Source organism: Crinia signifera, chromosome 1 (assembly GCF_055691185.1).
Source record: "Crinia signifera chromosome 1, ASM5569118v1, whole genome shotgun sequence".
Taxonomy (NCBI): Eukaryota; Metazoa; Chordata; class Amphibia; order Anura; family Myobatrachidae; genus Crinia; species Crinia signifera.
In genome coordinates this window covers 348,061,392-348,075,703 of record NC_139217.1, presented here as the reverse complement: position 1 = coordinate 348,075,703, position 14,312 = coordinate 348,061,392, and the positions used below count along the sequence as shown (strand labels likewise).

General features: G+C 44.5%; 1 protein-coding gene across 2 annotated transcripts in view; it reads right to left on the bottom strand.

Annotated features, from left to right (window-relative positions):
* The window catches only part of LOC146007997 (solute carrier family 2, facilitated glucose transporter member 11-like), an 87,487-nt gene that overhangs the window by 59,018 nt on the left and 14,157 nt on the right, over positions 1–14,312 (bottom strand). The gene's annotated exons all lie outside the window — the stretch shown is intronic.

Here is a 14,312-nt window from a genome sequence, read left to right as displayed (position 1 = left end):
TTGGAGGGCAGTGAGCGGCGTCCCGCTGTGCGCTCTTACCGGATTAATGCTGGAAGGTTCTGCCGCCTTGCTGTAGCTGTTGTTTGGTAGCTCGGGTGAGTTACCCGAGCTACCAAACAACAGCTACAGCAAGGCGGCAGAACCTTCCAGCATCAATCCGGTAAGAGCGCACAGCGGGACGCCGCTCACTGCCCTCCACGCCGGCAACCCACTACACGGTACTGGACAATCACCTCCCCATTCCTTTCAGATCATTGCAGCACTTCCAACACGAGACTTTAAATACGAGACTTTACAGAGCTCTACGTGGCTCTATCACCTCACATTGCAAAGTGCATTCCCTCATCCCCTTGCCCTGACAGACCGCTGCGGTCACCCACATAGGTACATAGGTTCCTACTAAGGGACCTATGGATTAAAGGGACCTACATAGGTCAAACTTATACCTCATAATAGGCCTTGTGGAGTGATACCCCGCTGGCCTATTTCTGCATTTATCAGGACTCCATACATTTTTCCACCGAAACATATCCTTTAATAAATTCCCTTTGAATTTTATCTATTTACCATCTCTCAATCTGTATTATTTATCCACTCATTCTTATCTTTTAACATACTGCATATTCACACATACCTTTAGTGCTCTATGATGTCATGTCGGGATCGTACTGGTAACACCAGGATTCGTCGCCTGTCACGATCGATTGCAGAAACGACGGATCTCGGTCAACTGCTTCGATTAAGTCCCCACAAGCTTCCATTCTGCATTGCTTCTAATCGTCTGTCAAACCGCGAACAAATCTTTCTCTTTCTCAAATTCTCCCTCAAAATCTTGTCCTTGCCCATATATAACTCGCCTGCAAGCACCCTAAGGGTCTTTCGGCGATCTGCAGTCACCAAAGCGCAGACTTTTGCGACCTCATTTTCTGTTCATTTTGTGATGGGTCGCCCACTGCGCTGGTCATCTTCCGTGCTTTCCTTGCCATCGCGAATGCGTGCATACCATTGGAAAGTACGGGAGCTGGACATAGCAACATCTCCATATGCAATTTTCAGTAACTCGTAGGTTTCACTCTGCGTTTTCCCAATTTGGAAACAAAACTTGATATTCACTCTTTGCTCCATCACCGACCGTGACACGCGCTCTAATGAACCACCTGCGTTTACCTTCTCCAAACCGGAAATGCTGACGCAATCACTGCGCATTTGTTCCACCTTCACGCCTCATTGGTTACGCTATCACATCCGCATGATGACGCATTCCTACACATTTTCATTCATTAACTACACGTACAGTCCTGGAATTTAATAGACACACCTTGTATATATTTATTTATTAACTAGTTTCTTATATAGCGCACACAGATTCCGCAGCGCTTTACAGAACATAGTTATGATCAAAAACACATAACAAATTAAAGTACAAGACAGTTTAGGACAAGTACATGATTAATATGGATAGTTGCACCAGGGGACAGGACACTGAAGCAATTATCAGGGTGGCAAAAGTTTATATATTCTAAGAAAGGCATATATATATATATATATATATATATATATATATATATATATATATATATAGATATACCAACAGTTCCAGTACAACCAGAAAGGGCACTCACCACCATTTGCAGGTAAAATTGCTCTTTAATCACAGGGCGTCATTTTATTCCATGTCAACGTAACATTTCAACCCCTTAGGGCCGTTTTCAAGACAAGCCAAAGTATTTCAGTGTATCAGCAAGGCACGGCAAGCATACACTGATACTGCAATGGGGCTCATCTATACTATAGCCAATCACTAATCAGCACCTATCATTAGTATAATACATATCAGCCTTGTGTGGGCAGGTCTCCCCCAGCAGCATAGTCATTCCCAACACAGACAGCTGCGCAGCCTAAATTTAGATGGGTTAGGTGTACCCTAGTATGCTGATCAACCGACACACTCTGTGGCTTGATATCCCAGCAGCTTGATTATCTATACCCTTCCTGACTTTTTATGTCCTAATACTGTATATCACATTTGTTTTATTACTAGCTGAATACACTAGGAAGTGACGACTGCCCTTTGCTATAGCCATGTAATTCTTTCCTTACACACGGTGACACGCAAGTGACACGCATCGCCTGTTCCGGGTGCCGTATGTTAATACACGCGGCCTCAGAACTGAAGCTGTAGCTGTGAACACGTGATCTGCTGTGACCATCGCGGCTATCCGTACCTCATGGAACGCAGTTGAGCCGCAAGCGTCTAGTTCCGGGTACCGCTACTTAGGTGTGACGGTCTCGGAACTTTGACACAAGCTGACTCCTGCATCCTGTTACATACCCATAACGTCCAGGTACACTATGTGTCTTTTTATGCTTTAGCAGTCCAGGTATATTGCTTCCTATTGATAAGTGTGTTGTATAATAGCTTGCTGGTTGATACACTATAAGCACAGCTGTCTGTGTTGGGAATGACTATGCTGCTGGGGGGAGACCTGCCCACACAAGGCTGATATGTATTATACTAATGATAGGTGCTGATTAGTGATTGGCTATAGTATAGATGAGCCCCATTGCAGTATCTGTGTATGCTTGCCGTGCCTTGCTGACACACTGAAATACTTTGGCTTGTCTCGAAAACGGCCCTAAGGGGTTGAAACGTTACGTTGACATGGATTAAAATGACGCCCTGTGATTAAAGAGCAATTTTACCTACAAATGGTGGTGAGTGTCCTTTCTGGTTGTACTGGAACTGCTGGTATATCTATATATAGATATATATATATATATATCTATATATGCCTTTCTTAGAATATATAAACTTTTGCCACCCTGATAATTGCTTCAGTGTCCTGTCCCCTGGTGTAACTATACATATTAACCATGTACTTGTCCTAAACTGTCTTGTACTTTAATTTGTTATGTGTTTTTGATCATAACTATGCTCTGTAAAGCGCTGCGGAATCTGTGTGTGCTATATAAGAAACTGTTAATAAATAAATAAATATAAACAAGGTGTGTCTATTAAATTCCAGGACTGTATGTGTAGTTAATGAATGAAAATGTGTAGGAACGCGTCATCATGCGGATGTGATAGCGTAACCAATGAGGCGCGAAGGTGGAACAAATGCGCAGTGATTGCGTCAGCATTTCCAGTTTGGAGAAGGTAAACGCAAGTGGTTCATTAGAGCGCGTGTCACGGTCGGTGATGGAGCAAAGAGTGAATGTCAAGTTTTGTTTCAAAATTGGGAAAACGCAGAGTGAAACCTACAAGTTACTGAAAATTGCATATGGAGATGTTGCTATGTCCCGCTCCCGTACTTTCCAATGGTATGCACGCATTCGCGATGGCAGGGAAAGCACGGAAGATGACCAGTGCTGTGGGCGACCCATCACAAAACGAACAGAAAATGAGGTCGCAAAAGTCCGCACTTTGGTGACTGCAGATCGTCGAAAGACCCTTAGGGTGCTTGCGGACGAGTTATATATGGGCAAGGACAAGATTTTGAGGGAGAATTTGAGAAAGAGAAAGATTTTTTTGACAGACGATTAGAAGCAATGCAGAATGGAACCTTGTGGGGACTTAATCGACGCAGCTGACCGAGATCCGTCGTTTCTGCAATCGATCGTGACAGGCGACAAATCCTGGTGTTACCAGTACGATCCCGACATGACATCGTAGAGGTTAATCATCCTCCATATTCTCCTGATTTGTCACCTCCTGACTTTTACTTGTTCCCAAAACTTAAGACTGATCTGAAAGGGCATAGATTTCAGGACGTAGAAGATATAAAGAAAAACGTAACCGCTCAACCTCGAAGCATATCTTCAGAGGACTACGAAGCGTGTTTCCAGAATTTGTACCGCCGTGCACAAAAGTGTGAGAGTGTCGGAGGTGATTATTTTGAGGACTATTAAATGTATGTTTGGTTTTTATTATTCATTCCGTTGTATTAGCCCCAGTCCTGGAATTTAATAGACACACCTTATATATATATATATATATATATATATATATATATATATATATATATATATATATATATATATATTGAAATATATATATATATATATATATATATATATATAGGTACTTATGTATTATCTGGACTCCCATGTTAAATGCACCCCATTTTTTCATACCCCTACTATCCAACTACGCATGGAGTTGATTTTATATAGTGTGGCGAGCGCAGTGAGCCACCGTGCCCGAAGCGTGGTGAGCGCAGCGAGCCCCGCGAGGGGACGCGGACTCATAAGAAAAACGGGAGTCCAGATATTACATAAGTACCTATATATATATATATATATATATATATATATATATATATATATATATATATATATAATAAAGTTATGCAGGGCGGCACTCCAAATACAAGTACATCTTGGTGCAAGGTCCATAAAGGTTAGAAACAAGGCACTTACCCCCCACACACTCTGTGAAGGATCCAGACCAGCACTCAAAGGTAGGTGAAGAAAAAAAGGCTTTTATTCCATGCTGTGCAGTACAGTATAACAGCTGCTTGGCCCGACGGCCGTTTCAACTGGGCTCAGCCAGTTTTCGTCAGGGGTCACCACACAATCAGTATCAAGCGCTTTTATGGGCAGTAATTGCGCCAAAGACTTTCAAAAAACCAACTGACAGCAGCCTCTCTCTGGCCGCTTGACAAGGGGCGTGCGTGGAAGCGCGTCACGGGGAATCCCGGGGTTGGTCCAGCCGCGTCATCAGCACAGTGTAGTACTGTCTTATACGGCGGCCGCGGACCTCTGTGCGGTGTATTAGTCAACTGCTGCAGAGTATTGCAGCAGCACGGCTATAGTTACGTGTGGTGCTGAAGAACTGTAAGGTGTTTAGGGTTGCGGCAGATGCCGTAGCCACTGTGCGTAATAGTGTCTGATAGATAATCTATGGATGACAGGGACGGGATGCTGAGGGGGCGTGTGTGTCGGGACTGCTGTCAGCCAAATACAATCAATGAAGAACATGCTGTATGTAACATATCGGTGTGTCTGACACTTAGTAGTCAGCACTAAATCTACCGTGTTAGCTGAATTCCATTGTGCAGACCCAGCACACGGCAGTGCAACAGGTCTGTTAAACAAGGCAAATACACATACATGTTTCATAAAAATGAAACACACATATTTGTGTACCTTTTTACCCATCCGTTTCCAAGGACCCGGATGACGCCTCCGGGTATTCGATTGGTATATATTTCTATATCTATTGGAGTGATGAAAGTCCTATAAAATCCTGCTATTGGCGTACGTGAATACACATGTTTGCAATACATACATATGTCTCTATGTAATACTCTGGATGTTGTGTGTTCCTCTTGCACACCTACTGATATAATGCAATACTACTGTCTATATTATTACTGGAAAATGTCCCTATATATATGCATGCCGAAGCTATATTTGCTCCTGTCATATATAATATTGTTTTAAATGCTCTGGCTACCTATATTACTGTTATGGGGTGTTTATTGTTATATGAACAAAAAAAATTCAATAAAAATTACCGAATTTAAAATAAAATAAAATAAGGCAAACGTTTATATAGATTACATTCAGGAGGGGGCCTGGTCGAGGAGGCTGCACATGGGCCAACTCCTCCCTTAGGATGCCCCTGAATAGATGAATGCAGTACACATATTGCTCTGCTGACAGAGTATTTTCTATATACATAGAAATATATTACTACCTGTCATTATGCAAAAAAACCCATTACTAGTGATTAAGTGGAGGGATATACTGGATTGGCTGTTTGGGCTGATAGCACTATGACCATCATATCAGCTGCCAGACAGATCAGTGTAATTACAGGAGAATTTACATGATATTAACAATTCAACAATTTGAAAATCTCTAAACAAAAATCTGTAGCGGAATCTTACATAATATTATATATTTACATAAAAATCTGGGAGTCTATTACTGCTCTGATCATCTGATTTATTTACAGTGATAATACAGACTTATATCTCAATAACTTACAACCAGTGTTCCCTCTAAGCTGTGCGCACGTGCGCGCGCACACACCTTGAGGAGCGTGCGCACAGACATTACAACTGAGCGCACAAAGCAGCAGTGGTCCCTTTTTGCAGTTGTGGACTCAATTAATGTGTGTTTCACCCATTAACTACATTGTGTACTGTATTTTGAATGTTTAAATGTTTAATATCATTTTGAAGTAAAGTTAACACAAATGCTGAACGTCATTTTCCAGTTATATATAAGTGACGCACAAAATTTTTAATTTCATTCCAAAGTTGCACAGCCAAAATCTTTAGCCGCACACAGCCTTCGTAAAATAAGAGGGAACATTGCAGTTACAACCCTTAAATATAGTGGGAACAAACTCACAACTCACTAGCAACAGAAGCACGTTATAGATGAGGGCACACCAGTTTAAATAGGTAAACTCTGTGTGTGATCAATCATGTGCTGCCATCTCTACTGTCAGGGGTTTCCACAAGGGGGTATAATGGTAGTCATCACAGTGATTACACCAAATCACTGCTCATGCAAATAAACTTATTTGTGAAGCCACTTGCAGATCTGGAGGTTACCAGGACAATGACAGCTGATTTCTGGCAAAAACCGAATGTAAGCAACTATGATATATACAAATTATATGTATACTTCCTTACTTATAGGACATTAGACAACAAGGACAATTTAACAAACTTAGACAGCTACTTCCACCTCCCCTCTTCTACAAGCCCTTCACCAAACCCAGGAAACTGTCCTCCTCACCTTCTGTCTACCCCTCCAATGTCACCCCTGTCTGTCTGCCCCTCCTCTTTAGAATGTAAGCTCTCACGAGCAGGGACCTCTTACCTCATGTTCTTATCCTTTCTTACTTCAATAGTCTTTGACTGCACCAAAGCACGCTGTTTGCTGTCACCTGGATACTTATGTTGCAGTAATCGGCTGTTGTTCCTATAATCCTTTAACCTGTACTTTTCCTGTATTGTCTTCAACTGTAAGTCACTGTTTTCCTGTTATGATTATGTGTACTCTGTAATTGGGCGCTGCGGAACCCTTGTGGAGCCATATCAATAAAGGATAATAATAATAATAACATAAGTTGTACACTTGCAAGTATATAGTTACCATCAGAAAGATTATTCTTTCTGTCTATATAATCTCTCCTTCGACCTCCTGCACCTAGCTTCTTCTTAACTCCACACTGTCTCCTGGATGTGCATCCTCCTCTCCTGATTGAACTTACCAATGCTGTATTTTTATTTTAGACCTTCCCCAATTCAACCTATCCTCTTTACTTCCAATGTAATAGATCATTACAATGTTTCTAGATTCCAAGGTGTTGTAAAACCTGCTCTGCTTGCTCTGCTGTAAATTGGTGAGCATGATGGGTATTTTGTGAATATAAAATTTGGTATTTCTTTCTTTAATCAAAGACTTGCCATTAATTGTTTGATGTGTAAGATATCAGTTCTGCCTAGGCCCTAAGGTGTTCGTATTAATAATTGTGAGGAGCTTGTAGTAGTTTAATTGGTTTCTTATTATTGCCTCTGGTCTACAATATGACTGTAAGCCAGCTACTTTGAACTTTGATTGTGATTTTTAGTTTTGCACCCAAACACACCCAGTGCATACCACTGTCTGCTGATGTATGGCCTAATCTGGTGACATTATCTATCAGAGTCTAATTATTTATTTGCACATAATCAGACATACTGTATATACATATAAACTTGATTATATAAGTAGTTCCCTCTTTGATACATTTATGCATGCAGACCTTATTGTTATGCCAGATATAACATGCTTACTTAAACATTGTCTTTAATATAAACCAGGTCAGACATCTGCTATCTACTTATACCCCTTTCACACCACCATAAATTCCAGGGTTGGGCGACTAGCGCTGGTGTGAAAAGGTTCCCGGGCCAAAATCCCAGGAAATTTTGCAGAGATTTCAACCCTGCAAGGGAGCATGGTTGTTCCCGGGTTCAACCCGGGGTCCTGGGTGGTGTGAAAGGGGTATTCACCGGGTTGCAGGTCCCCGGTGCGGGTGGTCAGGCCACGGATCCACACAGGCGGCGGGCGCAGATGACAGGACAGGCGGCGGATGAAGAAGACGCAGCTCTCCGACGCCCTCACTGCAGCCGGAGAGCTGTCATCTGCGTGCGTCGCCTGTGTGGATCCCCGACCTTCACCGAGGACCAGCAACCCAGGCTGAGTACTGTCCACTGCCTCCGCCGCCATCCCACCTCTTGTCTGCCTCCTGAGTCCTGCTCACCTCCTCCCTGCCTCCTTCCCACACCAGAAAATGCTGGGACTTTTCTGGCATGAAAGGGGCCAACCTGGGAATGCCCCTGCATGATCCCTGGGCCCAGGGGCATAATGAGATATTCGGAGGCCCCATAGCAAAAGTTTGTAAGGGCCCCCTATTTAGCAACTGATGGTGATAAATGTATGTAAAACATATTACTTAGACAGTAAAGATGGGCACTCTTGGGGGGGCGTGACCACGGCGGTGCATGAGTGAGCTCAGGTGAGTGGTAGCTCTGGCATGAGTATCAGCTCTCCGTTCGAAATCCCCATGTAAGCGGACACCCACCCCAGCCCACACTGATCCCCAGCAACCAAGCTCCAAAGGCTGCTACACTGTCCGTTTTACCAGCTTGGCTGTGCTGTCCGGTTGCCAGCTCGGCGGTGCTGTCCTCTGCCCGAGCAAAGGTCCGGTCGGCTCCCCCTGTTGCTTCCCTGGTGTGCTGGACGGAGGCGCGAGCAGGAGGTGGACGGGGTGCCGCGTACACAGCAGCAGGCGCCAGCGCATCACATCACTGGGAGGATGCCTCATGCATGCCGAGTGAGAGAGGGCGAGGCGCATCCCCCAGCCGAGGAGGGAAATTCAAACGCTGCCGCGAGGGAGGCAGAGCACGATCCCCTGCTTGTAAGCTAGAGCCGGCAAGCCCTATACAGACAGCGGGTGGCAGTGGCAGTGTTACCAGCGTCTTTTGACTGGAATCCCAGCCCAGGCAGATGGCAGGAGCTGCAACAGAGACCAGAGATTACAAGCTGCAATCGCTTCCTTTCGTGACCCTGTTTGGACCCTGAAACCAAGGTAAAATCAACTCTAAAAAAAAACTGTGCTGTACCTCAGTCTGTCTATTTTTATCTTCTTCTGAAACCCTATTAAGGAGAAATACTCTGTATAGACAGAAACAATTCCCTATAATAGACTGCGCCCTAAAAGGGAAAGGCGCTTGGAAGCACTAACTAGAGAGCTGCAGTTAGCCGAGCTGGTATATTTAAAGGGACACTAACCTAATTACAAAAAAAAAAAATGGGAAAAACCAGCCAAACCACAGCTGCGGCCCGCTTGGAAAAGTATGCTCGCTCACAAACACAAGCTGCAAATAATTCCCAACTTGTTACACCGCAAACAACACCCTCCAAACCATCTCCTCAAGTCCAGGTCCCAGAAGTTACATTACAGCAGGTTCTGGAGGCAGTGAACAATTGTGAAGTACGACTCTCTGAACAGATCAACAAATTACAAGCAGATATTATGCTGATCAGAGATGACGCACAAAAAAACAGGGACAGGGTCACGGATTTGGAGAATCGAGTTTCAACAACTGAGGATACAGTGGGTCCTTTACATGCCCAAGTTACTACCATTTCCAGTCAGTTGATGGACTTGCGATCCAAGTTCACAGATTTGGAAGGACATTTGCGGCGGAACATAGTCAGATTTGTTGGGCTAGAGCAGCGGTTCCCAACCGCTGTGCCGCGGCACACTTGTGTGCCGTCAGTGGCGGTCTGGTCTGTTGCGAGAGATGCGCTGCCCGGCGGGCGGCATAACAATGGTGCCGCAGTCCAGCAGCAGATTGGACTGCCGGGACGTCAGGTGAATCTCTGTGTGGCTACACCCAACTGTCGGCCGGACTAATTCTGCAATCTGCAGGCTGCATGCCACACTTCTGGGATTTGCATTCCACGTTCCAAGCTATGGAACCAATCCAGAAGCAGAGTACTGGGGATGCTGGTAGGAAATTTCAGGCAGCTGGCTGTGATAGATCCGCACAGCCGCGGCTCTCATTCCCTGCCCTCGCGAGCAGCTGCAACTGGGACCACAGAGGAAGTTTGCTTAAAGTCGATGGGAGCCAGCATATGAAAGGAGGCTCCCACACCCGGCCAGCAGCCTGCTGTCGCTATCTGCCCTCTCACATTCATTCAGGTGAGGGCGGCTATCAAAGATTGGAGAGGGGAGATGAGGAAGAGAGGGGTTTTAGGTGTGAGACATTGACATACCATAGACAGCGAAGGGGAGGGGGCAGGGTGGATGTTACAATGAAGGGGGGGCAGAGTGGGGGTGGCAAGGTGGGTGGCATAGTGAAGGAGGGTGGTAGGCTGGGTTGCACAGTGAAGGAGAGAGGCAGGCTGGGTGGCATAGGGAAGGAGGGAGACAGGCTGGGTGGGACAGTGAAGGAGGGAGGCAGGCTGGGTGGCATAGTGAAGGAGGGAGGCAGGCTGGGTGGCACAGTGAAGGAGGGAGACAGGCTGGGTGGCACAGTGAAGGAGGGAGACAGGCTGGGTGGCACAGTGAAGGAGGGAGGCACAGTGAAGGAGGGAGGCAGGCTGGGTGGCACAGTGAAGGAGGGAGGCAGGCTGGGTGGCACAGTGAAGGAGGGAGGCAGGCTGGGTGGCACAGTGAAGGAGGGAGACAGGCTGGGTGGCACAGTGAAGAAGGGAGTCAGGCTGGGTGGCACAGTGAAGGAGGGAGACAGGCTGGGTGGCACAGTGAAGGAGGGAGGCACAGTGAAGAAGGGAGGCAGGCTGGGTGGCACAGTGAATGAGGGAGGAAGGCTGGGTGGCACAGTGAAGGAGGGAGACAGGCTGGGTGGCACAGTGAAGGAGGGAGTCAGGCTGGGTGGCACAGTGAAGGAGGGAGACAAGCTGGGTGGCATAGTGAAGGAGGGAGGCAGGCTGGGTGGCACAGTGAAGGACAATCTACGTGAATCACTGTGGGGCAATGTGTGAAATTACTTAGGGTGCTAATGTATTTGATTACTGTGGATAAAACATGTATTACTGTGGGGGCCATTGTGTTTATATTACTCTGGAGGCCTTTATGTTTTATTACTGTGGGGGCCAGTGTACTGTATGTGTTGTATTTTTTCCATTAGGGCTAATGTGTGCATTTTTTTTTTTATCCCCGTGTGGACTGGTGGTGTGCCTTGGCAATTTTAAAGTCTTGTCCAGTGTGCCGCGAGCTGAAAAAGGTTGAAAATCACTGGGCTAGAGGAACGAGCAGAGGGGAGAGAACCTGAGAAATTTTTAGAAGAATGGTTAAAAAAAGAGCTGGGGCACGAGAGCTTCTCTGCCCAATTCTCTATTGAAAGGGCCCACCACATACCTGCTCGCCCACCTATCCCAGGAGGATATCCCTGTACCCTCATTGCAAAGTTTTGAACTTTAAGGACAGCGACAGAGTCCTAAAATTAACTCGGGACAAAACTGACTTTGGGTATAACGGGACAAAGATATCTACCTTTCCGGACCTCCCACAAGAGGTTCAGAGAGATAGAGCCAAATTCCGCAACATCAAAATCAGGATGAGAGAACTTGACCTAAAATATTCAATGCTGTTTCCCTCGAAACTCAGAGTGATCGCCAATGGAGAGTCAAAATTCTTTACTGCAGCATCAGAAGCAGCCCTGTGGCTGGATAAATCATATCCTGCCAAAAAAAAAAAATAGAAATAGAATAGATAGTAAATAATGCTTAAATGCTAAATAAAAATTGTAACAGCATAGAAAGTTCAGGGAGGAGGTAGTTGGGGAAAGGATTGTAAGTAGTGTACAGGGGTGTCTGTCTCAGCAGGGGAGAAAAAGCGGAGCAAACAGATGTAAAATAAAATATGTATTTAAGTGCTGGGGGCATCTGCCGTACTAGACGTGGTCATTAAGTAAAAGTCCCCAATTGAAAGAGAAATTGTGTGGGTATACATGGGGGGGTAAGGACATAGGTATGCCTCACTGGGTAGGTTATACAGGGTGGGGGGAGGAGGGGGGTATATGTTAAATGTTGTTTGTTTTTTCTTTGTATATGTCTGCAGCATTATTGCCCCAGTCTACGATCTCTATATTGATGTGGTGATATTTGGAAAAAATTTAAAATGTAACCCTAATACTAATCTCTGGAGTAGTGATCCCCTAAACCCCTTAATGCCTATATTTTTATATGTAAATGTATAGAAGTTATTTAGTAGAACAGAATGAAAGGTGTGAGAGAGCGGAATATCTGCAAAAAGCTAAGTAGAAAATGGTTAAAATTCTGACGTGGAATGTCCGCCGTTTAAACAACAAGGTTAAAAGATCCTTAGTTCTTAAGCAATGTAAGGCACTAGAGACCAACATAATTTGTCTGCAAGAGACCCATCTGTGTGGAGAAAAATTGCTGTCTTTAAAACGACCATGGATAGCGCGAGCCTTCCATGCACCTTTTACCACATCCTCACGTGGGGTCTCTATTTTGATTAAAAAAATTGTGGTATATGAGCATATCTTGGTCCAGATTGATCAGAATGGCCGCTATGTTTTTATAGATGGACTGGTTAATACAGTCAGGTTAAGTCTACTAACAGTATATGTCCCCCCACCGTTCAAATTCGATGTATTAAGAGCTGAACTGGAATTTATTGTCGCTAGGCCTGACCACTCATTTATATGTTTAGGTGATTTTAACAATGTAATGACCTATGTGTTGGATATATGGAGCCCCAGAAGGGGTAGTCTGGTGGGGTGTAGTAATTTTGCTAAATTTACTGATGAAGTGGGCCTGTATGAGTTCTGGAGAGAAAAGTTTCCGGAGAAGCGTAAATTTTCATGTTACTCGCCTACTTTTAACAACTTCTCAAGAATTGATATGATCTTTTCATCTAGAGATCTACTTAATAAAATATCAGCAATTGAATATAAATCCCGTGGCATCTCGGACCATTCCCCATTGGTATTACAAATGGATCCAGAACCTTGCCGAGGCCACCAGTATTGGAGGCTCCACCCAGCATGGTTGTCCCAGCTGGGAGATTTAGGCAATGTGGGAATGGAAATTGATGGCTTCTTTGGAATGAACATTAACTCCACTAAACCAGCAATTGTCTGGGAATCCTTTAAAGCCTTCTTAAAAGGTATAATGATTAAAAAAACTGCCCAGGTTAAAGGAATACTCCAAAAAACAGCATTGTCATTAGAGGCAACAATGATGAATTTAGAGCAAAACTTCTTACTAAGCCAATCCGAACCAAGTAAACAAGAATGGTTGGTCGTACAACGTGCCTGGGTGACACACCTACAAGAAATGGCAAAATGGAGTCCCATAAAATATATTTGAACTCAGCTAGAGCAGGAAAACTTATGGCGTATATTGCTAGAGTGGACACTCCCTTGAATGTAATTCCTAAAATACGTACATATACTGGTGAAAGAGTTACCGATACATCAAAAGTGGTAGATGTTTTTGTGACCCATCTAGCAGAAACATATAAATCTAAAAATACACAGGGGAATCTCAATTGTAATAAATACCTACATAACCTTGAACTCCCTATGTTATCTCCTGAAGCCAGGGAATTATTAGCACAGCCTATTAGGCTAGAAGAGATTGAAGGTGCAATAAAGGGACTCTCGGCAGATAAGGCCTCCGGGATAGATGGCCTGCCAGCAGAGTTATATAAGGCATTTGAGGGTACGCTGGCACCAAGGCTATTATATTTTTTTTCTAGAAATGGAAAATGAGGGCACACTATCTCAGTCAATGACAGAGGCCGTTATCACGGTAATATTCAAAAAAGGAAAAGACCCACTTGGGGCGGAATCATACAGGCCAATATTTTTATTAATGGTTGATGCCATGATATTCGCAACGGTTCTAGCCAATAGATTAAACAACGTAATAGATGAAATTATTCATCCAGACCAGACTGGATTTAGGAGGGGTAAGTCCACTTCCATAAATCTGCGCAGGGTATTTACCTACTTACAAACTGGGAAGATCACCAGAACAGAGATAGCGGTGGCCTCATTTGACGCTAATAAGGCCTTTGATTCGCTGGAGTGGCCTTACCTGAAAAATTCACTAGACGCATTTGGCTTTGGACCATGATTTGTAAATAGGGTTTTCGCTATTTACCAGAGTCCCACCACCAGAGTCTCTATCAATGGGTTTGTCTCAGAATTATTTCCTCTATTTCGCGGTACGAGACAGGGATGCCCACTCTCCTCCCTATTCGTGGTGGCCATTGAGCCAGTTGTGTGTAAGCTCAGAAAAAT